The 27,779-nt window shown below is 39.9% G+C and overlaps 1 protein-coding gene across 2 annotated transcripts in view; it reads right to left on the bottom strand.

The window, feature by feature from the left end:
• The window catches only part of large2 (LARGE xylosyl- and glucuronyltransferase 2), a 107,363-nt gene extending 83,344 nt beyond the window's left edge, over positions 1 to 24,019 (bottom strand). For both annotated transcript variants that reach the window (XM_012879189.3, XM_036135860.1), the window contains exon 1: positions 23,458 to 24,019. The gene's annotated coding sequence lies outside the window, so the exon portion shown is untranslated. The remainder of the gene's footprint in view (positions 1 to 23,457) is intronic.
• Positions 24,020 to 27,779: the final 3,760 nt, after the last annotated feature.

Here is a 27,779-nt window from a genome sequence, read left to right as displayed (position 1 = left end):
CAGAGGATGAGAGTCTGCGACCGTTGGTGTGGCGTCTTTCAGGCAGAAACCTGACCTTAACGACACCGAACACCAGAACCAACGTGCTGTTCATCTCAGAGTCTCCAGCACAACCACTTTTTAAGCCCTGGAGAGAAGATTTGGAGCTTTTCATGGGCAGAACCCACCCATTCCTCCACAAAGACACACGCTCCAACCCATCACAGAGTATTCAGATTTTAAAAAGTGAGAAATCTAATTATAATCGCATACGCTCATCACACAACTTAATCTGATTCCTATCGCGGATGATTAAATGCCGACAGTTACTATGAAATCTGTTGATGGGAGCCTCAGATGGAAAACTGCTGCTTTAACAAAAAAAAGTTACTGACAGAAAATGGAGCATTTTACAGTGGAAACAAAAAATATGCAACTAAGAGCTAAAAATACATAATTCTAGTTTTGATTTTCCATCCTCCTCTGGTCTCAGCAGGACCAAAACATTAAAGTAATGTTACAATAAGGGCCTGGAAACCTTCATTACACACGCCAATCATCTCTGAATACATTTTCCTAAACCCAGATTAATGAAGCTGAACATTTACACTAGATGATCTGGAGCCTATTTACCAGAACAATTTCACCACAAACAGCAGTAATATGTCCTATTCACTAAATGATTGACCCGTTTAGTGACCAACAGTCGGGGAAAATCCTCCGATACATTTCTGTTTTCAGGGTTAAACTGTCCAAACCTAAAAGATTCTCCAAACACTGAGATTTTTAAGGTCACACTCTATCCAAAACATGCCTAAAGTCGTTAAACAACTTTTTTAACCACGTCTCTTTAAAACCAGATGTTTACTTTTTAGCCACAATTTTCCTGCTGTTTAATCAGAAAGCAATCAACTTTAACGCAGCGGGTCAGGAAACCTCTGGCAGTTGTTGTGAAAGCAGAAAAATAAAGCAAAAAGCAACATCTGGATGTGGGCAGTAGAATTTTTTGTGCATAATCAACATCACGCATATTCAGAACAGAACCGTTCCCACCAACAAAGCGAGAACTTAAAGTCCTGCTTTCTCTGTTTTTTTTTTTATTTATTTAATCCATTGCAGCTGAAACAACGCAGGGAACACGGTCTGCTTTTCTTTAACTCACATGTTCCTCTGTCTGTTCGTCCGGCACCAATTTACCATCTCTAACATGAACATAATGACCGTGGTCCACCCGGGTCGCCGGCAGGAACGTCTTTAATGGGTCGCAATGAATCAACACAGGAGCAGCAGCACAGAAGTGGTTCTACAGCGGTTTATGGGGCTGCTGCTGCCCAGCGCTGGATCTTCATCGGTTCCTCCATCATCCCTGCCAACAGTAGCTATGTTTACATCCATTGAAATGTATTCGAAATTTTATATTATCACTCAATCAATTAATACGATCATAATGTGCGTTTATATGCACCTGGCTTTATTCAGAATAGAACCATGCTGACCTGCGCAGTAACAAATTCCCCTAAAAAAAAACCTGACAAAAAAACAAAAAAAAAAAACACAAGTCTTTGCTGAACAACAAAAAATAGCAAACAAACAGGTTTTATACAAGTTTGTTTGTCTTCCGAGCGCCCAGACTTGCACCAGCTCCTAATTACAGTTGAATTGTTAACATTAATAATTTTGAGCTCTAAAATATTTCGAACAGAAAGGTTGAATCGGAAGCACAGACAGTTTTGCTTCCCAACGCATTTCCACCACTCAACAATGTGGAAATAAGTCACTCGGGTCAGTTTGGCACATTCAGAATAATTTGATCCTGACAAGCCTTTATATAATAATGTTGATTGGATTATCAATTAGCATAAACAACCCCTCTTATTTGGATTACAATCCCATCATCATATTCCCATTTGGAAGTACGTACTGCTCATGCACAGCAGGGGTTAAAACAAGGAAGCGGCTAACGGCTATTAGCATCTCCAGGCGAAACAATGAAGAAAGGTACAAGATCCAGTGAAAAAATAAATATATGATTCCCAGAGGGAAAAGCCTGGAATGTCTCTGAGAATCCAGTCTGAACGTTGGTGTTCACTGAAGCGGACGCTAAACCTGCCGAGGCTCAGATGTGACGCAGAGTTGACTGACGTGAGTAAATGTTCTGATATGAGGCTCTTTAAGTTTCTGTAGATCGGTTTATTTAATTAACAACGGTTGGCCTTCATCACGCTGAGCTGCTGCTTTATCAAATTGCAGAGGGTCAGGCTCGGTCGGCATTATTTAATACTGATTTATTAATTAAGCAAACCGGCTATATGGTAGTTCTGTGATACTGTTGCAAGATGGCGCCACATCTGTTTATATCTGCTCAATGCGCTTGGTCCTGGAGTCTTTCTGGCATCAAAAAGGACCATAAAAACATTATCAAATTGTTTTTGGTCTTTTTTAAGCATATAACGTGGCTACATACCTTTAAGAGTGCTACTTCCACGAACTGTGAATCTCCCTTAGAAATATGATCATTTTAGACAAACTTGAATTTATTCATTAAAACTTTATTAAACTTGAAAGTTGTGCGATACATTTAAACTTGTATCATGTTACACTGAATTCAGCTCCATTGCCATTTCAATATTTATTTCCATTTATTGTATTTTTTAATTGTTTGTAACATTAAGCTAAACAGGAAGTAGCTTTATGTTATATGACTGCGCAGTTAAAATGCATGTTTTGTTTATCGAGTCTTGAAAGCATTGAATGCCGACTTGGTTACTTAATAACAAGTTATTTATTGTGAAATTTAATAAACTGAACGCTGGTTATGTTTACCAGTAAACTGAGAATGTAAATGATGTTTACTACAGTTTTCTGGCCCTCTACAAATCAGGTATTTTTTCTACCCCTCAAAATAACTTATGATGGCGAGCTCTCTTTTTATTTTATTTTTCTGTTGCATTTTTGGAGTATCCATTTTTGGTTTGCCTGGACAACAGAGTTTAAAATTTTGAGAACTTTGAGAAATTTTGAGAACATTCTGAAACAATTTCTTCTGAAAACCTACGGACTGAAACTTTGAACATTCAACAGTGCTTCGAATATTTATTGTCTGGGTTGTATTTGTGTTTGTTGTCATTCCTTAAAATCTATATTTGGTTTGTTGTTGGCAAATTTTCCTTTGCCTTAAATCTAATACATAATTATTTAATATTGTTTGTCTCTTGTGATCATTCACACCATTCAGGGTCTATAAAGAACAATCATTGGCTCATATTGTGTCAATGTGTTACAGTTGGATCGGTGCAATTAGGCATGCTATGGACCTGGGTTGTCTGACTGTTCAGCTTTCATCTGAAAGACAGTCTGGGGGGACAAACTGTCTCTGTGGAGGCTGGTTTTAGTCAGTTTCCTCGGTAAAAAAAAAAAATAATAATAATAATAATATTTTCTCCTACACCGGTTTGGACTAAATATGTCTGCCAAATAAGTCCAAGAGTAATAAAATAGTATTCCCCCTCCCTACAAAATAATGGTTTACATTAACGTAGTAAAAGGTGATAAACTAAAAGGTTGTTACACATTTATTCCTCTTACTAGACACAGAAACGGGACTACAAGGAGAAGAAAACAGCAGGATCTTCGAGGAAAGCCCTGAAATCAGAGCTGGTCTCCAAAAAGCAGCTGGAAGCTGAAGCTGCTGCAGAGAAGCCTTCAGACTGACTAACATCATGAATTTTTGTAAATAATATAAGAAACTAAACACTAACTCAACTTTAGGATTTTAAATATAATCTATGAATCGTATCTTAGCATTTATTTTCACATTTATGAAGAATATAATCATAAAGCTAATGCAAATACCCAGCAGATGAAGAAGCTCACAGTAAACGAGTACCTACACATTTTTCATGGCAGGATTTCACAATTTTCCCATTACTGTCATTTATGGGTCAATTTTAATACATATACACAAAAAATATAAAAAGAAACAACAATTTACAAAAATGCTTTTACAGTATAAAGACCGTAAATATGGAACCTGCTTAAAGGACAGATGATGGACGAAAGGCCAATAAAGTCTAGAAACACTCTTCTCATCCAGACTGGAGGAACCAGGACTTCAGCAGAACAGTAAAACCATTAAAAAAATAACCCAGTCTCATTCTGACGGCTCGGTTTGTTCCTGGTTTCCTCTTAAAGCACCAACCAGATCCCCTTCCTGGTCCGTTTGTTCAATTCGGTACCTAATGAGTAAAATGTTCAGACAGCCGCTCAGTGGCCCCCATGCAGACCCGGAACAAAGGAGAGTCCGGCCTGAACCTTCGTCTGGGTCAGCGGTTCTATTAACTCCAGCTCTAATCACCACTGAGATCTGGACAAGCTACATCTATGGGTGGGGTCAAGTGTGAGCAATGCGGGTTCCCCATCCCCAGAAAACGTCTGTTAGCCGTTTTGTAATAAAACTCCAGCCTGCCTCTATGTTTATGCTGCAAAGTTCAAAATGTCCACATCTGAATAGGTCGTGTCGCGACGCGTCCACGTGTTATTTTAGCTAGCAGGAATGCGCTGGCTAGAGTTGAATAAAATATCCACAAATAACGTTATCTCATGTTTCTGCTGACAGATAAGCAGTAGAATTGACAGAAATGAAACGTAATTACAACTTAATTTTGATGATTTATGCATTTGTTGTCAGTGGTGCAGTGCGTTAAGGAAAATGTTTTATTCATTTCTGCATTCTGAAGTCACTACTTTTGTAGAAAACATACTTTATGAGTACTTGCATCTAAGTTAACAGAGTGAGCCCAGTAACAGGCATAGTTTGAGAGATATCTTCTAATGGGTGACAGTTTTTCTCCAATTTAACAAACATCTGGATTCCAGAGATCACTGCTGGTCAGAGGCAGGAAGTAGTTACCGCTTAGCTAGACAGACGACCACGCACACTTAAGGAGCTACATCATCTTTACCACCAGAACTACACTACTGCTGCTGAATTTATCCTCCTCTCTGCATCCAGGTGGAGGTGTAGTTGTGGACAGCTTCAGGTTTCTGGGCGTTCACATCTCCTCCGACCTCTCCTGGACTGTGAACACCTCCCCCCTGGTGAAGAAGGCCCAACAACAGCTCTTCTTCCTCAGGAAACTGAAAAGGTCTGGACTTTATACTCTGCTGCTAATAAACTTTTATAGAGCTACGATTGAAAGCATTTTGTATCTCAGCATGACAGGGAGGTACATTAGCTGCACGATGCAGGAGAGGAAGGATTTAACACGGGTGGCGAGGACAGCGCAGGGGATTATGGGATGCCGTTTACAAGACTTGGGGCAGTTTATGCAGCATGAGTCCAGGAAAGGCCCAGACGTACGGCCCCAGATCCCACCGACCCAAGCAACGCACCGTTTGTCCCACTTCTATCAGGGAAACGATTCATGAACATTAAATAAAAAAAGTGAATAGACTTAAAAACAGCTTCTTTCCCAAAGCTGTGAGGGCTATCGCCCCCTGCTGGGACTCCGTTCTCTCTGTTACATACTTACAAACATGCTGCTGGTTCCACAGGTTCTTCATCTGATGAGAATCATTTCCACCGTTTAATGTCCATTAGCACACTTTTGGTTACTCAGGGAGTGTTTGTCTGGACATTCACCCAACTGGACAGTGTTTTACAAACAGACTGCTGTCAATTTTCAGCTCATGCTAAAGAGTTTTTACAGACGTTTTAGCTTCTTAGGAAATGGTTGGTACTTCCAACTTGAACATTTTATTTTTTATCTGATTATCCATCAAAAATTGCACAGTATTTCCCCTTTTGTTAAGACTTTATATGTGAATTCTTAGCCTGTGTCTCACCAAAATTTCACTATGGTTACATTATAACAAAGATTCTTGATTTGTCTAAGCTTGTATTAAATAACATTTGAGCTGAGTTCAAATCAGGTTGTGGTAAGTCAACATTGTAAGTGGCTAATTGAATTGCTGGCAATTAGCGACAGTGGCTAAAAGTTTAAATGAAAAGAATAAAATTGTTTCTGACCCCGAGATCTGTGTAAAAGAATAATTGAACGGGGCAAAAACTCTGAATAGTTGATGGAGATTGTATTGTCATGATTCAGACAAATTCATGACTCACAGCAGTTCAAATGCATAAATGTGACATTAAATTGGTGATAAAGAGCTTCCAACAGCAGCACTTGACTCACACTTGTTAACATTTAATCCTCATTGTGGCTAAAATAAACCTGACAAACAGCTCTCAGGCAAAAGGGAAGGAAAAAAAAACAAACACATCAAGTGGAAAAGAAACGCATTTCAATCACGGGTGGAGCAATTATTCACATGCAGCCTAACAGGAAAACACTCATGTGTGGTCATTTCTACACACTAGATTTCCTTTCTGACCCACGTTTCGAGTCATGTTAGGCTCCACAAACGAAACCCAAAGCAATCCTGTTGGCAACAACTGTGTTTTTTGCCTTTTGGTTCTTCAGAAATCTAATGAAACAACAGAATGTTTAGAGGCAACGGCCGCAGTTACATTTCTTTAACAATAAAGCAAAACAGCTGATCAAATGCATAAACCGATCATCACCAGCATGAGCTCCTCTAACGCAGACAGAAGTCTGGGAGTTTGCTGCAGCGGATGCTGAGAAGACATCAGCGTTACCTGACGTCAGGCAAAGGTTACTGGCTCAGATTATTTCATGACATCACAAAATATGAGGGATACACTTATAAATATCTATTATGGCTAAACAACAAGGAAATCATTCATTCATCATTGTTTTTATTTGATAAAAAAAAAAACAACAAACAAAGACGAATTTCCCCATTGGGCTTGAAGTGCAAACCTTAAAATAAGGGAAAATAAATAAAAGGTTCCACTTGAACAAAGATGAGTGATTAATGGTGCAATAACTTGCCTTTTCACAAAACTCAGGCAGCAGCTGCCTGTGAGACAGCGCTGAGGGAATAGGGAGACTCCACGCAGCTCTAGCTGCTGTCCTGACAGACAGATTGCTGCTTTCAAGTGAAGCTGCTAAATCACTAAAAACACAGAAAGGTATCTGAAAAATCCCCAAATATGAGTCGCTAAGTAGGAAACAATGGACAGTTGTCTCTGGTTTCCCTTCTCTACCGAGAGCAGAGCAGCCCAGCAGCTTCATTCACTGCAGCTTAGCAGTGAGGCAGAGGAGTTGGTAGTAAATTTTAACATTTCACCATATGTAAATTCATTTTAAACCCTGATTCTTATTAGAATAAGTGCACAAATATACAATAGCTATGCTAGCTCATATGCTTTACACTGTGTTAACATATTTTTGAACTGATTCTGAAGGTGTGGCGGTGCACCACAATCAATTACATGTAGCAAAAACCCTCGGTATAAAAAAAAAAAGTTTCCTCTTTAGAGCATATTTTCCTAAACATATATTCAACATTGCAAGCTTTTACCAAAACAATTTCCCCTTTCAGGACTGATATATATAATTTTCCAAAAATTAAATCTTAATAAAGTGCAAATTCGAATGAATTGATAAAAATCTATTTATTGGCCAGTCCCATTATATCCCTACCTTATTGAAGTGAAAAAATTGACATATTGCTGACATTACTTCTCTGCTTCATTTAAAATTCCCCCAATCCTGCGCCGCATCACCTTCCCATGACAAGAAATGTCACAAACGGTTATTTTAGTAATTGACAGATTATTCTGACGATTAATCAGACAAAGAAAATGGAGCACTTCAGATTTTTCATTTAATTACTTATTACTAATAAAATAAATTTAAGCTTAGGGACATGCAATTTTCTTTTTTAACCCTTAGGGTTTTAGGAGCAATTTCCACCTGAAATTACATATCTGGTATAAATCAAGTACAGCTCCAAAGTTCTAAAGTGTAAATGTAAGTGTTTGTGTGAAGCTAAGGCATTAAAGAATATGTTTCAAGTGGAACCACTGTTGGAAATGTCACCATGTCTGATTTATAGGTCATTAAACGAAGAAAACAAATCTAATTCTCTGGGCCTCGCCTAAATATTTTTAAACTAAAACTAAAATTAAAATAAAACACTGAAAAACTACATGAAACCCCTTTTGAAAATGTAGGAGAAGCCTCAGACTTTGTAAATCCACATCTTGAATATAACTGCTGGAAATCTGGACTGAATCAGCTGAAGCATATTTGTTTCACAAAGGTTTTAGTGAGCAGTATTTATCCAAATATGCTGAAACTGCACCAGATGTGTTTTTCACCTTATAAAAAGGGCAGCTGGCCAAATAAAAGTGCTGATTTCCATTGTGGAACTCTTTCTGCACATGAAAAAGCCTTTGGTAATAAGGTGTACCCTGTGTTTCCTCAACATGCTCCATTGTGCACGGCATAAATCAATAAAATGAAAACTCATAAGTAATTTCTTTTGAAAAAAGCTTGTAGCCTGTTCACTATATGTGTTGTTATGTTGAGAGAAGGAAAAAAAACAGCGCTGCAGAAAGTTACATTGGTAATTGGTCACAGCTGCAGCTTGTTGGTAACTGCCTGTGCACTCCTGTCCACACAGCAGCAGTGACTGGCAGTTTTGTAAGCTTTGTTACGCAGTGAAATTACTTCACCAGCACAGATGAGACAAAAACGTTCTGCATCTTATTTAAAAAGGTACGACTCTCTAGATTTTAACAATATAGACCTTGAGGTGGTGGAGGTAAGCACGTCAGTGCAGCAAAGCATTTTTCTGAGAGTCAGCAACGTTTGATAGAACGTTAAATGGTCTTTGTGTGTTTAAAATGTAAAACCAAAAGTATTTGTGAAAAAAAAAAATAAGGGACTTGTTTTATAAACATTAAAGCCTCCTCCTTGGATGTATTTAGGAAAGAAAAAAACTTGACCGTTTCTCACCTACTTTTAAAGCCTGATAAAATAGGAGTGGCTCAGCTTGGCCTGAAATTGGGCCCAACGGGGTTAACGAGTCAAAGTTTTTGTGTCACTAGTGGCCTTAATTAATTAATAGCTGGACAGGAAGAAGGGAAATCAAAATCGTCGACAGCGATGTTGAGGACTTGACATATGGTCCACCTTCTCTAGCACTGAACCACATAGGCCTGAAATTATTTGTTTTAATGTTTAATAACATAACAACATGAGGGAATGTAGAAACTGAACATAAGAGGAAGAAAAATGGAGCCTTTTGTGGGACTCCACAAGTACCAGTAACTTTATCTGACTGAAAAATCCAACAAGAACTGAGAAAACCCAATGAGGCTGGAAAAAATATAAGTGCTCTGCCTTTTAACTCAAAGTTGTATTTACGTTACTGAAAAGGAATGAGAAGCAGTATCAAAAGTGCCTATTTATATTTTACTCTAGACACAAAACCAAAGCAAACATATTTTTGTTAGGAAAACTGTGTAGAACCAGAACCTTAAGGGAATCCACCACTGCAATACAAAAAGAGTCAAACTAGAACAAACAGAAAAAGTAGAGCTCCGTGTAAAGCGCTACAGGCCTCGGTCAACATGAGAAAGGTAAGATATTAGAAAACCACAGAGCAAGTATGGATTGTTTGGAATGGTTAAAAACTACGTTTCTATCTAAAAATAATAAGGCAGCAGGACTTAGGTCTGCAAAGCTGCATCTGAATGAACCACAGGAACCACAACCCTCAGCTAGAGAAGAGCCAAGGAGGAATATTTGGCCTTAATGATAGGGCTGAACGATTTTGCCAAGTATCAAAATTGCGATTTATTTCAACCATAATTGTGATTTAATTTGAACTTTTCTCTGCATTAACCACAAGCAAAAAAATGGCCTGTAGATGTAGATGTATTTAAACCAGGACTATTTCAAACAAGAAAATTAACAGTTTTTATTAACCAGAGTATTATTATTCTAGAGAATAGCTTGTTGAGTTGGACATCAATCCTTGCTGAACATAAAGAGCAACCAACAAACAAGTCTATGTATTAAACAGTTTGAATGCTACTTAATGCCAGAAACTTTCCTGAAAGTTTCTGGCATTAAGTATGATTATATAACTCTAAAACAAATAATAAAACTAGATTATCTCACCGCTGCAGCTCCCTTCTCTTCCATGTGGAGCAAACCCACTTTAAACATAATTACCGACGCCTAAAGGACGCGTTGGATCCATTAATTGTTACATAGACAAAAACTGCAGATCTCTGTGATTTGGAAGTTACTGTTTACATGCATCTTGCACTACTCACCATGACTGAATATTGCTGATTTGCACTGCTGACTGTTTATTCACAGTACCTATTGTTTACATATACATTTGCAATACTGTACTTTAACTGTAATATGCAATTATCTTCCACTGCACTTTAATTTAAATAGCTTCTGTCCAAACTTTATTTATTTATTAATTTTATAGTAATAGCTACCTGTATATCATGCTCACATTCTGCCTATAGTAATAACCATCTGTACATATATTCATAGTACATGTAAACTCTGTTCATCTGTATATTACGCTATTGAACATATCTGTAAAATTCTATTTATAGTAATATCCACCTGTATATTATATTCAGGCACATATCCAGCTGTAAATTTAGTTCACAATACTAGTTACCTATATATTATATTTATAGGACAAATTTAACAGTAAAATTCTATTTATAATAGTATTCATCTCTATATTTATTCAGTACATATCCATGTCCTGTACTTATGGAACCATTGCTTATCCTGCACTTGCTGCTATTGCACTTCTGGTTAGACCTAGACTGCATTTTGTTGCCTTATACCTGTACCTGTGTAATGACAATAAAGTTGAATCTAATCTAATTTAAGTTGCATTTTTTAAAATTGCGATTATATTGCAGATGTGTTTAATTGTCCAGCCCTACAACTCAGCATATAACCACTAATTGCTCCGCATGGCGGCTGAGGGCTGATGATTTGGGCCCTGTGTTGCAGACACGGGACATCAGGACCTCTACTATCCCATTTATGCCACGTTTGGTTTTTACTTGATCAAATTTCAGATAAAAAAAAAAAAAGGAAAGGGAAACTGGTACGACAGTAGAAAAACATCACAAGCGTTGCTGTGTGCTGAAACAAAAGTGCCGTCCCTTCCCCTTACATCAGAGTCTATATTGATTTTATTTTTAAATATCCCTTTGCACAGCAGAGCAGAGGCGCAGCACTGTTAAAAAGCGAGCTGGGCACAGAGTAGACGTTGTGCTGCCGAGAACATAGCGTCCAGGACGCGACAGTTACACCTTCTGGCAACAGCTTCCATTAAAGAGGAGTCAGGGCGGGTGACTGAGTGCAGCGTGCCGAGGTAAATCTGAGAGGCCCAGCTGCCTAATGTCTCTTTCTGCTTGGTCAAACACGTTATTTATTTCTCATTGTGTGTGTCCACAGGCCGTAAATATGTTTGTAATTACCCACACGGCCATCAGGTGGGGTTAATGGAGAAGCCATTAGCACAGATAGAAAGTGGATGGATGACGGCGCAGAAAGGGAAGCTGCATTAGAGAGGCTGTGGAAGGAGAGGCGGGCGTAATCAGCAAATATTAGTCATTAATTCTGCTATTTATACATCCACCTGCACGCCTGCTTCCTCCTGGACCGGGTCGGCAATTAAAACCGGATCACGGTGAATTAAAACAGCAATATAGTCATCAAAAGTGCTAAAGGAGGCAGATGTGACTTTATAAATATTAACATGTTTCTGTTTTCTAACTTTTCCTTTCCGTCGGTGAACATTTGTTCACGCAGTAATTAGTCGATAATTAACATCAGTGAAACACGTGCTCCGCTCATCCATGGTTCTGCTGGTCCATGACCCGCTTAGACAACTTTAAACGGGACGACTGTTTTAATTGTCATAACAGATTAATCTAAAACTACCAGAAATCACGTGCAGAGTTGGGATCTCAGCGCCAAACCGGCACCTTCGGCTTCACCCGACCTGCAGCATGTTCAGCTTTAGATCAGAAAGCTTGGGATGTTGTTGTCGTAGAAACCAAGCTGAACGCCGTTATTTTACTGGTTTTAGGAGAATTTTTATTCGTTTTAGATAAACATGAACACTTCTCATCCTGCTAAAATGTTAGTTCTTGTTACTGCAGCTCAATGTTGGTTCTCCCTGCCTCCGATGTTGCAGGCAGAGTAACTTATAAATGTTTTATAAAAAATAAAAAAAATAAAAAATGATGCAATGCACAAAAGTTTACAGTTAAGAGGCAGAATAAAACGTATTAAGACTCCATCAGCTGCATTAGCCAGAGATCACATTAGGGCCCATTAAACTGCATTACTGTATTGGATCTACTTTTGGCGTATCGATCGGGCTTTTTTTAACGGTTCGTTTTCGGTTTAGCACACAATAGAGCAGGAAGAAGTCATTACAGGGATTTACAGGCCGAGTCAAAGGGCTAGAAAAGGCTGCAGGAGGACGTCCCGGATGGAAACGGCGACCGAAAAGGAGCAGAAAGACAGAGGAGGAGCTGATCTGGACGATAAGTTGGCGTTAGAGGAGAGAAAGCTTTGTGCAAACACGCCGAGCCGAACGGCAGCTTTTAGCATTCTTATTTCTAAGGAGTCCTGATGGGCTTTAAAAGGCAACGGTAGAGTGAAACACTGAATACACACCTGCAAAGGTCAGGCGGACTTTAAAGGCAGAGACTTTAAACCCTTAAAAGGCTTTAAAGACGCTTAATGTGATTCAAACTATTATCTCCCCTGATCAATGAAGTGATACTGCAGTCAAATGGCAGTTATATAATCTCTGCTCCGGTTGTAAAAGCCGACTCTCCCACTCAATCTGGGAACACTAACAGCATGCCGATGATGCGTGGCGGGGTATAACGCACACACGCACACACACACACACACACACACACACGCACACACACGCACACACACGCACACACACGCACGCACACACAAACAAACGGCCCGCTCCAGCAGTGAAATAGATGTATCAGACTGACATTAAGACAACGTCTCCAGGCCTTTAGCATAAAAGAAAATGTCTGCAGACGCTGCAGCAGCTTCCTCCACATTTATTGACCTCCGGTAAAGGGCTGAGGGGCCTTTTGGTTTCCTCCGCGCAGAAAACGACAAGTCTGACAGAATTCCACCATCCCAGCGAGCGGGGAAAGATTTAGAGTAGTTTCTGAAGTATTTTGGTCGCTGCAGGCCCCTGTACCTGTTAACCCAGAAGAGTAACAATCCATCCATCCATATAAGAGTACGTAGCTTTGTCACATTATGATGTTATATAGATTTTTTGGGATGACGATATTTGCGATAGTCAAAGTCTGTTACGATTTCCGATCGATATGATGCGATATTATCTGCCCATCTAACACAGTTATTTACACTGATATCAACTAACAGCAAAGAGAAAAATTATTTGCACATCTCATTTATAAGCTCTTACAGACATTTAAATCAAAAACAGCATACTCTAATTTAATAATAATGATAATAATAATAATAATAATAATAATAATAATAATAATAATAATAGATCAACTGTTTACTATAGTCTCATGCTTAAATTTTAAAATAAAGTTGGATGTTAAAATTATGACAATTCAATATTTTCATTTTGTATTGACATAACTGGAATGTTAATTATTTACTGCATTTTTCATATTATAAGTCAGAATATAAGTCGCATCAGTCAAAACGTGCATCATAAAGAGGGAAAAGACATATATAAGTCGCATTTATTTAGAAATTTATTTCACAAAATAAAGCAACTTATTAAATTCCACAGCTGCACCCACAACCAGCTGAACAACATGGAACATACCTGGGGAGGTTAACTGGGGTAAATTTGCATGACAGGGAAGCAACTCCAACAGGTACGGTTCTTTCCAGCGCGTTACAATAAAATTACACCAAAATAAACGCAGGAACAGCTTCTTTCCAAGAGCTGTGAGGGCTATCGCCCCCTGATGGAGGACTCTGGTCCTACATTTGTTATCGCCGCGGTTTCTCAGCAGAGGGTGACTTACCCCTGCTGAGAGTCTGTCCATCACTAGCTAACTACTAACCTAGCTGCTAAGCTAACTGCTAACCTAGCTGCTAAGCTAACTGCTAACCTAGCTGCTAAGCTAACTGCTAACCTAGCTGCTTAGCTAACTGCTAACCTAGCTGCTTAGCTAACTGCTAACCTAGCTGCTTAGCTAACCGCTAACCTAGCTGCTTAGCTAACCGGATACATAAACACTAGAAATGTGCATGCGCAGCCATCAAGAGGAAACTATGAAGGGAAGAGCACGAACACTGGTGTTATGTGAGTTAAGGATAAGGTGAAACCCCCAGAACCTGAGAGACAGAGGGGAGTATATAACATTTATGGGTGAGAGCAGGAACAGAAGCAGTATAGCAAAAAGTGTTTCTGAACAGAATTACCAACTATAGCTTTAACATCAGTCTCGGCCAATGTTATTAATTTGGGGTTAGAGATTGTACCTCGAGTAATTTTTTTAACTTATCAGTCGGATAAGTCAAACTGGGTCGGTAATAACAACTAGGGCTGTGCATAAAAAACGATTTGATTAATATTGATGTTTTAAAAACGATTTAATATCGATATACCTCCCAACCCCTAGGGGGTGGTATTACAGCGTGCCATTACTGTTCACAACGAGGAAGAGCAAGAGAGACGAATTTGCAGAACGGCCGACAGGATCTCAGAAGCACCTTTGTCCCTAAAATCTGATATTTGGACACGTTTTTGTTTTCTCTGGTACGTTACATGCTTTGAACCAAATGCACTTTATTTTCCTGTGAATGTATATGTGTTCAATAAATTGAACATAAATATAATATTTGGCTGGTTTTGTTGATTGAATGACTTTGGGCATTAATTTTTAAAGTAATAAATATCAATATTGGAGTCAAATCAAATAAAGCTGAGCTACATATTGAGAATCCTATCGGCTCATCCTAGATGATACCAGCCCCATTAACAACTTAAGCTTATTTCCATCTAGTTGCCCTTTGTACCTGTGTTTCAGGGGGTTGTTCATGCAGTTTTTGTTCGGTCACGTGACAGTTATGCGTTACGCAAATGTGTTTGTATACACAAATAAACACACGTCGGTAAATATCGGTTATCGGGCATAACAGCAATATTAATATCAGATACTGATACCAATCTGCCATGATAAACAACATCTCAAACACCTGAGGGGATTTTATTCCATGTCCTGCTTGCATTCCTGATTAACCGTCACCATTAAAGTTTTTTTTTTTCACAACCTGCTAAAATAATAAATGATCTCATCACTGCTGCACACATGAGAACCTTGCAGAACCTCCCAGCTGCCGTTGCTCTTTGTCACAGACTCCTCTCCTCCTTGTTTATGAGGAGGAGAGGAGGGGGGGGGGGGTGGGGGGGGGGACTTTGTGCTCGTTAGCCCCTCAACTATCCTCCCATCAGGGCGCTGGGTCTATCAATGCAAAAACGGATCAAAAAATAGGTAAAATGTTCTTAAAGTTCGTGTATTTATCTTTGATTTGCCAATGCAACGAGTATTTTTACCCGTAAAATAAGATAATTAGACATACAGCACTTGAAATAAGATGATGGAGATGAGTTGTTCCCATTTTAAAGGCATACTATGCAACATTTTTCAGTTAATTAATGTGTTCCATACCGTTTTGGATGATTAAATGAGTCATTTCAGGTGGAACAAAGGTTTTCTCGGCCGCCCTGGGGGTCTGTGGGGGAAATACCGCACTTGCAATTGCAAGAGCTCACGGCCCGCACACACAGAAGTCTCGCTTTACTGCGAGAACTCCATGTGTTTTTGCCCTGCCATTCACTATATGCACGCGCGAAAGCAACAACAAAGAACCGCGTGTTAACGTCAAATAAACATGCAAGCATATCGAGTTTTATTATTATTATTTATTTTTATTTTTTTTTATGTTGGCGAGACGCTACCGCGGCGAGGCGGTAGCGGTAGCGTCTCGCCAACATAAAAAAAAATTAAAAAAATATAATAATAATAATAATAATAATAATAATAATAATAAAACTGGCGAGGCGGCCGTGGCCGCGGCTTGGCGAGGCAGCCGCCTCGCCAAGATAGCGCTGCGGGAAGCTTGATGTTCATACTTTCACTGTGTTAGTCATTGTTTTTACTGCCGTTTTTTCCACTTTTCGTTGCGTTCGCCTGTCTGCTAAGCTCAAAACAACCGCGCCTGGCTTGACGGAGGAACCAGAACAGCTGAGCATCTTTACGACAGTGCACTTTTACTTTCGCCCTCTGGGGGGAGCCTCGCTGGAAAATCAACCCCGGTTGCATAGTATACCTTTAAGTGCAAAAATCTTATTCCCTTGGCAAATCATCTTATTTACCTGCTCAAATCGAGGACAAATACACTGATTTTAAGAGCATTGTACTTATTTCTAGTTCCGTTTTTGCAGTGTAAAAGCCGGGTGAGGTTAGCGTCGGCCGGCGGATCAGAGGTTGGCCTCCGTTGACCCAAACTGAGCCAATCAGGAGTGAGATATTCACTCGCCGGGTCCTCGTCTTGTTGCTTTAGAGCTGAACCTGACAAGGTTCAGGTTCTCATTAGGCTTTATGCACAGAAGCACATAAAAAAAAAAAAATCTGTTAGCTTTAGGCACTAATAAAGCTTTAATGGTGTTTATAATGAATAAAGCTGAAAGCCGGGTGATAAAAAGCTTTAAGACTTTAATATTTTACAGCTTTCTTTGCAAAAATGACCAAATAATCAATACTGGCTTCTGGCAAAAGACGAGGTGAGAGGAGATGATGTGGTTGCTCTGCATCTCCTCTGATCAGGTTAGCAGCGCACGACGGATACAACCGCATGAAAGGATTTTAAAATATTGCAGCAAACAGGCTAGTAACCACAAGGCTGCATGAATGAATGAATGAATGAATGAATGAATGAAAGAAAGAGAGAGATAACGGCAACCTTGCTGCTTTGGAGTTTTATTCTCTTTTTTTTTTTTTAAAGCTGCCAACATTTTCAAATGCAGAATTTTTAACAACAGACCGAAGGTTAAAACTCAAAAGCTGTTTTTGTTACGCTCGCTATGCTAATTCCACAGAGTACTGATAGACCAGTTTAAAATGTAAACCCCCGTTTGTTTTTTTATTTAAAAGAAAACTCAGTTTTTATATATTTAATAATTTTCGAAGACAAACAGGCTAAAACTATTGTTGTCAAGTCTGAAATCAGCCAGAAAATCCTGAGCAGACCAACTCTGGATATTATGGTTCCTTTATCCATGCCGAGGAAATTCAGATTTTACTCCAACCCTACGAAAAGGGAACTAATAGTAAGTAAGATTTTCTTGAAATCTCTGTATTTTTCCTTGATTTGAGCTGGTAAACAAGACTATTTGCCAATGGAATAAGATTTTTGAACTTAAAATAAGAATAATTTATCTCCATCATCTTATTTCAAGTGCAGTATGTCTAATTATCTTATTTTAGGGGTAAAAATACTCGATCCATTGGCAGATCATCATATTTAGCTGCTCAAATCAGGGACGAATGCACTAATTTCAAGACAATGTTACTTATTTTTAGTTCCTTTTTTGCAGTGAACAGTTTAACGTCCTTTCAAAGCAATGAAAGAGAACGCACCAAAGTCAAAAGGCTTATCCTACTCTAAAGGAGCAGCCCCTCCCCTACATGTTGCTGTGCACTGCCAGTCAGCTGGAAGAAAAGTTCAAAAAACTAATCTGTCTGGAAATAATCTGCTTGTTACACTTGTCTATAAAACAGCAGAACAACAACAAAAAAATGTGTTTACTACTAGTTGAAATCTATATTTCAGTTTATAATTGCCCTAAATTTATGACTCAAAATCAAAGTTAAAGGAAATAGTATATTAGCAGCTTTCTGTTAAACAACAGCAGTTATCTCAGACATTAAATGATGCATTTTTAGAACCACGGTTGTTAGAATAACATTCCTCCCGTCTGATGTCGGCGTATGCCTCCATCCTGACCAGCAGACGGTGTAACTCTAGGAAATTATAGAAATATTTCAACCACTTGTTTCTTATCATTTTGAGGATTATAGTTTGAAGATGATTAAAACCCAAAATTCTGTGTCTCAGAACATTTAGACTGCTGGAAAGTTTTTTATACGTTCAATAATTGGTCTGGGCTCCTTTTGCAGGACTTCCTGCATCGATGCGGCGTTGCATGGAGGCGATCAGGCTGTGGTTCTGCTGAGCGGTTCTGAACACTGCCGTCAGGTCAGCTTGTCTGCAGAGGTCCTAGACTTTAGAAAACCCAGTGGACCAGAACCAGCAGGCTCCACGAACCATCACTGAGTGTCCAGGCCGAACTTTTAGATTCCCTGTTTTCCTGCCACACTTTTTTCCTTCCACTTAACTTTCTAAGAACATGCTTCGTTACAGCAGCTTCTTCAGCTTCAGAGACAGAGTCATTGGTTCTGGACATCTGTCCAGTCAGCAGTGTAATACTCTAATTTATACCTGCGTATACATTTTGTCCAGTGAGTTCTGGTTCTGACCCAGTTTCTCCCTTCATGCAGACGACGCCTGAACCACTTCAGCTTAGATGACTCCGATAACTCCTGAGGAACAACGGCAATCAACATCTTTCATTCGGGTCGTTTCTGTGGTGCCGATCCAAACCCAGCTGGAACGTAGACAAGAAATCAGGATCTGAGCGACGCCGAGCCATGATGTCGTCTCTTAAGTTCACAACACGTGGTTCTAAAGCACTAGTTTGTATTAAAGGACAGGAACTAAAGGCAGAAATCACTACAAATGTAAATGTGGACAGACTTTTAATGAGTGATTTATCTGGTTTTATAGAACACATGATCCAGGATAAAAATCAGCATTTAAGATCCTAACGTTAAGCCTCTAAATGCAGATAAAAGAATCTCCATTCTTCATCAGTCAGGATGCCAAAAGGTGTTTCCTCCCCGGCAGAAAGCGGATCCTTAGAGATGTCCTGGTTGAACCTCTGTGAGAAAAATGAACTGCAGCCGTCCAGGCCGAGCTTTAGATTCCCTGATTAGCCTCGCCACACATTATATAAGAGCTCTTTAAGCCGAGGAGGTCTCCACGCTGCAAAATAAAATCACCTTAATATGCAAACTCACGCGCAGACGGCGGGCCGAGCCTGGAGAAAGGCCCTGGGGTCGGCCGGGGTCCGCGCACGCCGACATGCATCGCCGCTTCCCTCCGCTCACCTCGCTAACCGCAGCGTCGACGCCGAGTGCCGGAGGTGAAGTGTGAAATGGTTCTGCGGCAAACTCTGGGGAGTCATCAGGAATTTGGGCCTCACACTTGGAAGGGTTTGAGCAAATGTAAAGGACGCTTTTCATCTCCCAGACTGGGATTTTTTACGCTTGCTGGGCGGGTTAAGTAAGGAGTCAGCAGCGAAACGCTCCTGCACAGCACTTCAGCTCGCCTCCCAACCACCGATAAATATTTAAACTGCACTCTGGTGGGCGCAGAGGTGAAAACTTCAGCAGTGGTATTACACGGAGAGAAGTGAGACGGGGGAAAGGGACAAAAACAGCAGATTTAATTATTCGCAGGCTTGTACGGGGAACTCCCCGCCTGAGGAAGAGGAACCAGCGACGGATCTCAGCCTCCAGATGACAAAGTGAGCCGCAGCTTCCAGGAGGAGGTCTGTAACAGCAGAGCGGCGCTAAAAGGACAAACAGCTGCTAAATCAGGGCTCCGCGGGTCAACCTGGACATGTTCCTGCTATCTGTGGCTTCAGTTTGCAGGTTCTGACACGATCCGGTTCTTTTCAGAATGCAGAACTGGTTATTATTGCAGCTTTAGATGCTCAAAATGCTGCTGGTTGTCTGACAAAAAGCAGCTGATTCCTCTTGGCTGGCCAAGAAAAAAATTCTCCAGACATTAACAGCTCAGATGTTAATGAGCAAACTGTGTAAATTAATTTATTGTTGAGCAGAACTTTGAACTGCGACTACAAAAAAAACAGTTCATGAAAGCCATAGGGGTTTAATTCTTAAAAAAGTAGATTATTTACATATGGCACTGTAATGGATAAAGGAAAATCTGATGTGATTTTTGTGCTGGAGGAGAAAACAGAAGGACGTGTCTGTTTGTTCACACGTCTGTTTAAAAGTCAATCTTTTAGTGACTCCTTTTAATTATTAAACAATCTCTAACCCCAAATTTGACTACAAGGCAATGCAATCAAGCAGAGGAGTGTGTGCACTGCAATACACCTCCCGTTGAACAGGTGGCGCCAAAGACACACGGTGGAGAAGGGAAAACAAGAATATGAAGAACGAGTTCAGCTCAGGTCATGAACTCAATAAACAAACATGTTGCTGAAATCTTGGAAGACAAACCAAGCTTGTTTGTTTTTTTAACCAGTGGCGGACAAACAGAAGCCAGTTGTCGCCCCCTACAGGTACGGAGAGGGAAACTGTGTATAAGTGTAACTCAACTAAAATAAAAAAGTAAAAAAAATAAAAATCAATGACATGTTTTGTAAAACAAAAAAAGGGCACCCTTGAATTACTGCACAAAAAACTAACAAATAACCTTAATAGTGGCAGCCAAGCTGATGTCCAAAAAAAAAAAAAAAAAGAACTAGCGACTTTGCGGAGCTATGAGCAGAGTCGGAGGTCACTTTGTCGTCACAACGATCCATTAAAAACAGTTCTGATGGTCTGGTTCTGTTAACACAAAGTGTCAAAGTTTTAATGATCAACATGAACATAAAACGTTAAATGGGGTAATGTCCCTGCCACACCACTAGTAGGCGGTATGGTCTTAGAAATGCATAAGTAAAAACGGTCCATAAAAAGACGCCAATACTAAATTATTGGGTTATGTTCCAGGATTTTCCCAAACAAGAATATTCGGTTTTTCCTCTCTACACGACAGACGGAGACCCGGAAATTTCTAGAACGTTTTTTGTAAACACTAGAACCCGTCTACGACTTGTGTCGTTTTCAGAGAAAACGAGCGCCACTGTGGCGTAGACAAACAGTACAAACAAGGGTTGTCAGGATGCTAAGATTACAAACTCGATTTGGATAGATGCCATTTAAATAAGTGTGGAAATCAAAGGTATTATTCTTTTAATGTGCAAATATTCCAGAAATCTAAAATTAACGGCAAAAATATGCCACCAACATTTATCTGAGGTAGCAAAAAGAAACTGGTTTCCTAAGGTCATGCAAAACCAAAATGACTACATTTTTGGTTGAGGTAACAACACACAAAACCGCTTATAAAGGATGCTAGCCACAGCTAATGGCCAATCATAAACAACCAGCAATAATTGAGCTGCAAGCTAAACAGCGCTAGTAGGATGCTAGCCACAGCTAATCACAATAACGCACAGCGCCGGTCAAGCTAACATCAGCAATTACCTTTGAGACAAAAAGTTAAGTTATGAACGGGAACTTTAATTTATCAACCTGTCTGAATTTGTCATGAAGGCCAGGGTGTCGGCCCTTAACATGTTTGCTCACAGGTTTGATGACATCTTTGGGTTTCCCTCCTTCGTTCGCCTCGTATTCTCGATATTTCCCAACAAGGCTTTGTCTGGTCTGGCCCTCCTGCAGCTGCGGAGGTCATATAGTCACCAATATATGTGCGTGGGTTGGGCTGGACGATATATAAAAAATGCATATTGATAAAATAGAAATCATAACGATTGATATTGATAATTATCAACAAATTAAAAACATATTTTAAGTGCAGCCCTGGACATTTTATGTGGTTGCTAAGCAACCTATCTTTAGATACAGACACAAACACTGAATTAAATCTCTACCCTTTTCAACCAACTTTTTACCAAAACTGCAAGTTTTTAAAAAAAGAATAAAGAACGTGTGCTCTCTGACCTCTATGAAGGGGGCGGAGCCTGGGTCTGCGTTTGTGATTGGTTGAGGGGGAGGTAGTGACTATTATATACACATTATAGGCTAAAATGCAAAAGGAAGATAATCTGTTATTCTATTGAACTTTTTATTGACCCTTTTTTTCTCTATCATCGATATACGTCTATCGATCGATATATATTGTTATTGAATTATCGTCCCGCCCTGTGTGTGGGTGCAAAAATAACACGAGGGTCGCAGTGCACAATGTGGGCTGTGCGCTTATTATCGATACCGTGTCAAATAAACATTATATCACGATACTGCATAGGTGTATCGATACGTTTTGGAGTATCAATATTTTTGACAAGTAGAAACGCCATGAAACCGTTCCGCTTTCACTAAGATAATATTGTGTAAACAGAGGGAAAGTACGCCACCTCGACAACGGTTCATTAGGAGTCAGCCGACCCGACAAAGCTTCTGTAGAACCAGCGACACCTCAGTCGGTCGAGATGAGGCCGCCTCATTCCACGTTTGCTGAAATAAAAGAAACTGCTTTCAAGTTTTCTGAATTCAAGTTGTTTTGTTTAGCGAGTTTGGTGCAAAATGAGAGTATAAGGGACGTCTCCCCCGTCTCCACCCAAGAAGACAGCATCACAGAGGGAATGGAAAGTGTTCCTGCTGCTAACGCTTACAGGGATGGAGGGGAGTGCAAACCCGTTAATGCAAATAAAAACACTAAATCAAAGCTTTCCAGATCCTGAATCTAACCGCCAGCTAAGACATCGGGTCATAATTGCTGGAAATCTGTCCTAGATCATTTATCATGTAGATCAGCCATCCCAGGGAGGTCAAATTAGACCCCATAGCGCGACTCTGTTGGGTTCTGCATTTTGAATTGTTTCTGTAAAAACCCAAAGGCTTTTCTCAATAATAATAAAAAAAAAAAAAAAAAAAAAAAAACACAATGCATAAACTTGGGTTGAAAATTGCATTAGAAGAAAATAATATCTTCCCTAAAAAGGAGGTCAGAGTGAGCTCAGATTGTAGAAATGGATTAGACATGAGAAAAATCCGTGGATTATCATACAAACTGCAACAGAGTAATTCATGGGTAGTTTTTTTTTTCTTCTTCTTCTAATACTCAAGATGATCTTCTGCTCCACGCAACCGATTGCGATTTAAAAACTTATTATACGTATTTTAATACAAAAAAAGAAATAAAAAACATTGGAAGGCAGAGTATAAAGTAGAAATCTGTTCAAGATTGGTTTAGGGAGCACATCTGCAGTATGATTATTCCCGGGATTTATCAGCAATCCAAACAGAACTGGGTCATGAGTCAAGAATTTAAAGCTTAAAAAAAAAGAAAGCTAAATAAAAATGCATGTTAAAAAAAAGAAAGGATGTGCAAAGATATAGTGCGCAGAGGTTTCCTGCGGGGTGCAGAGCAGGGCTCCCCGGATAAGAATGCAGCTCAATTAGACCTTAACAAACACCCAGGTCACATGGACGCGGCTCTCACACACACACAACCACCAGCTGAGCTCCGAGCTCACATCACCTGAATGATAAGAGATTAAACCCGCTTTCTGGTGCCTCCGACGGCAGGCTGAGCCACAGGAAAAAAAAAAAAAAAACCTCACCTGAAAAATCTCAAGGTTGTTCCTTCCACTTGTGTCCTCAGCCTCGGAGCACAATATCCGTATGCTAATCCACGGAGGTCGGCAAAACGTTCAAAAATCCACCTGGAACCGAAGCAAATGCCTCGGAAAACAACGAGAGGATAAAGATGGCACTGTTTCCGATCCCGAAGGTCCGTCTCCGCTCCGGCAGCTTCCCAAAAACCGCCGTCATGCAGGTAATGCTAGCACGGTCCAGCCGAGGCACAGAGCGAGCAAAGCCGGCCGATGGAGAACAAACCCCCGCCAAGTGCTGCGGAGCTCCGGGGTGGTGGTGGTGGGGGGGAGGGAGAAGAGGCCGACGCCGTCCGGACTTCAAGCCCAGGGCGGCCGGATGCTAGCCGGTGTGGCAGAGCACGTACGCTGCAGCTGTCAGAACCGGTTTCCGCTGGTTCCTGCGGGCAGTTGGTGCCGGCTCGCCCCGCTGTAGCCGCGGTCTCCGCCGCTCCGAGGCTCCGTTATGAGTCGGTCACAATCGCCTCGCTCCGACCCGTCCGCCGCGTTCCTTCTGGAAAAATGAGGCAGACTGCAGAAGCGCCGCCTGTCTGTCAAGGAAAACCCCGCCCCCTGCGACCTCAGCCAATAGCAGCGGCCCTCCTGCGTCATCGCCCCGCCTCCTCTCCCTGCTCTGTTGCGGGGAGTTTGGCAGCGCTGAGCTTCCCAACAGGAGCCAATAACACACATTCAACCTCTAACACGAGCAGACACGCTCTCCGCCAAGCTCATTCAGCCACAGAGACACTTCTGTCCACACCTGACTGAACCACATTAAAGACATTTCACAGCGTTTTAAAACCGAGTCACCACCTGAAGCTCAGCTCTCTGCAAAACATTTCCACCTCAAGAACCTAAACACCCTACAGCAGTCAGAAAGCAGAGAGTTTAACTGGGATTACAGAAGTGTGAGCAACATGGCTCTGTGCCCAGGGCGGCATGGACTCAGGGCCACCACTAACAAGTTTTATTGCGTATGTTTGCTGGGCCCCGGGGGGCTCTACGTATAAAGCAGAGGTGTCAAACTCATTTTTATATGGGGCCACTTTGGCGTCATGAAGTCATGAAAAGGGCCGGTTGCACTTATATAGACGATACTTTTCATTCCATAATTTCATTCCAGTTCAGATAGAAGTATAAAAAATGCACAGTAACATAAAAGTAGCACCCTTAGGCCCAGTTTATACAGTTTATCTGCAAAAAAAGTTGATATTGTGGTGTGTTACACTTACAGGAGGCACAGTTTTAGCCACTTTATACACTTTAAAAGGATATATACCTCTACTTTATGACGTGATATGCTTTTTTTTGGCTCTTGAGGGCCGGATAACTTACCTTGACGGGTCGGATTTGGCCCGCGGGCCTTGAGTTTGACACCTGTGGTATAAAGGAACGCGACGGCCTGTGTAATTAGTTCTTCCTGTTTCATCCGGTTCGCAGATTTGGCAGCAAAGGAAGAAGACAATCATCAGAGACAAAATACCTATAATATGCATGTATTTATTACAATTGGAATTCCAAAGGGAGACAAACACTTGCGTTACCATAAAGCTCCATTTAGTATATTACCAAAATCCCCCTCCACAGGTATTGTAAGCATCTGTCTGCCCGAAAACTAGGGCTACACAATTAATCGCATTTTCAATATAATCGCGATTTAAAAAAATGCAATTTCCAAATCGCAGAGGTCTGCAATTTTTGGCTATGTAACAATTAGTGAATTAGACACGTCCTTTAGGTGTCGGAAAATGTTTAAAGTGGGTTTGCCTCCACATGGAAGGGAAGACAGTTGCAGCAGTGAGATAATCTAACTTTATTACTTGTTTTAGAGTTTATATAATCATACATAGCATTAAGTACAGGTCAATCAGTTTAATACATAGACTTGCTTGTTGGTTGCACTTTATGTTCAACAAGGATCGATGTCCAAATCAATTAAAAGCTGTTCTCTTGAATAATATGCTGATTAATAGAAACATTAAAAGTTCTTGTTTCAAATAGTCCTTGTTTACAAACATCTTTATTTAGAGGCCATTTTTGTTGCTTGTGGTTAATGCAGAGAAAAGTCAAAATTGCAATTTTGGTTGAAATATATTGTAGGCAGAGCGCAATCATTTCTGCTCCGAGTTTAGATGCTGTGGGTCTTTTAGCAACTAATCCGCACGACAAGGAAACAATTTGATTTGTTGCTTGTATATGTGTAAAAAGACATGATAAATTAAACTGGAGGAAAAAAAATCGCAATATTAAGATAAAAAAAATCGCAATTAGATTATTTTCCAAAATCGTTCAGCCCTACCACAAACCCCCAATCACATGTTTAATATAGGCGGTCGGCTCCTCACGGAGTAACTGGGGGGGTGGTCCACGCACACACAATATCCAGGCGCTTATCTTCCCACAAGCAAAACAGATACTCAAGTGTCAACTTCAGGAACTAACTTTAAATTAGTAGCCCAGGTGTTTTTTTAGGAGTTAACCGAGATAAACATTAAGAATCATAAAAAGCTTTAAAGCCGTATACCATTTTGAAAGGTCCCTCTTAAAACCTCCCGTTCTTCTTCATGCCTGGTATCTATAAGAGCTTGAATGTATTTATTGCTGCAACCCTCCCACTCTGTAGACTCCAAGCCACACAGGTCTAGTGATTATGAGGTAACTTTTTGTATTTTATGAAAAATAAATTTTCAACACAAAAATTATTATATATTTCTATACAAAAGTTAGGAACAAAACTATTCTTACCCATGGCATATTTATATTAGAAATTATTTTAAGTTTTGTTTGTTTGTTTGTTTTAAACCAGATCTACTGGCATTACTTTTCAACAGTAAGAATGAACATACACTTATGATTGTGTTTATTCAATATAACATCATTATAATATCATATATGTCTTTGTTGCTTCCCCTTGTTGTATCGCACTTCCTGTTACGTAGTCATGTGGTTGTACATATACACAAAAACAATTTATTTACTAACAAATTGTAAATTTTACAAAGTGTAAAACACATAAATAAAATATATTATACCAATAGGGAACAATAATTTAATCGAAAAACTTTTACATGCAACTGTAGAGAGCTAATGGCGAAGAAATTTGTTACGTTATACGTGACAAGGCCCCTTTGAACAATGGAACGGGGAAAAAGAATGGAAATACTAATAATTATCCATGGTTCGTTTTTCAATACTTAACCAAATTTGGTTAAATTTGGAGAATGTCTAAATCTGTAGAACATTTATGCATTGCGTAGGAACCCTGGCCGCAACTGGAAATATATAAATAAAATCCCCTCAGGAAAATGTGAACATGTGCAAGGCTCTAAACAAATGTCTTCTTTTTATAAGATTTTATGCTGGGATTTCATGTTTAATTGACACAGAAACGGGAAGGTAGAAGAGGAAAAAGAAGAGAAACAGATGAGACAAAATGCTAAAAGGGAGAAAAGGTGAAAGAGAAAGAGGAGAGAAAAGAAAAGGGAGAGAGCAATATAACATCCTCTGAGTCTGCTTCTACACCTGCAAAGAGAGATATAAAAAGAACAGCAGAACCAGCCGATAAAGTATTAAAGGTACAAACAAACAACACCTTGATACCATCACAGAATAATGTAGAGCATTATTTAAAAAGAAATGTATAAAGGGAGAGCTGAAGATAATAACAGGGGTTTTCTGTATAGAAGTGAATCTGTAAGTACCTGGATCCAAGCACCTGTAGTATTTGTGAGAGTGAACTGGTGTCTGTGAGGTTTATCCATGAGAAAAATGCTCATTAGTGGTTGTGAGGAGCCAAAGACCCCCAGAACACCGAGGCAGACGCCAAGGGAACCAGAACCCCAGAAACAAGTTTGTTTATATAGAAAACAGGACAGACATTTTTCAAAAAATAGGAAAATTATGTAAAATAAGTCTCAGTTTTGAATAAAACATTACATACACACCGTAGGGATTAAGGGAAACGTATTAGGGTGGTTTAAATCTTATCTGTCTGACAGGTTCCAGTTGGTTCATGTTAATAATAAATCTTCAAACTCTAGGGTCACTTGTGGAGTACCACAGGGTTCAGTCCCTGGGCCAATTCTCTTTGATTTATATGTTGCCATCTGGCTTTGTAATAGTTTTAAGGTACTGCTGGTAGATGGCGCCACGTCATGTTTATATCTTCTCATGGCGCCCTTGAGGGGTTCCATTTAGTCTCAAAAAGGACCATTAAAACACTATCAGGATGGACTCTTGGAGTATATAGCTGTATTTTACCATAATCAACTGGAATTTGGTCTTTTTGGTAT

This window comes from Fundulus heteroclitus, chromosome 4, assembly GCF_011125445.2.
Source record: "Fundulus heteroclitus isolate FHET01 chromosome 4, MU-UCD_Fhet_4.1, whole genome shotgun sequence".
In the NCBI taxonomy this organism is placed as follows: Eukaryota; Metazoa; Chordata; class Actinopteri; order Cyprinodontiformes; family Fundulidae; genus Fundulus; species Fundulus heteroclitus.
This window is presented reverse-complemented; position numbering and strand designations above follow the sequence as displayed.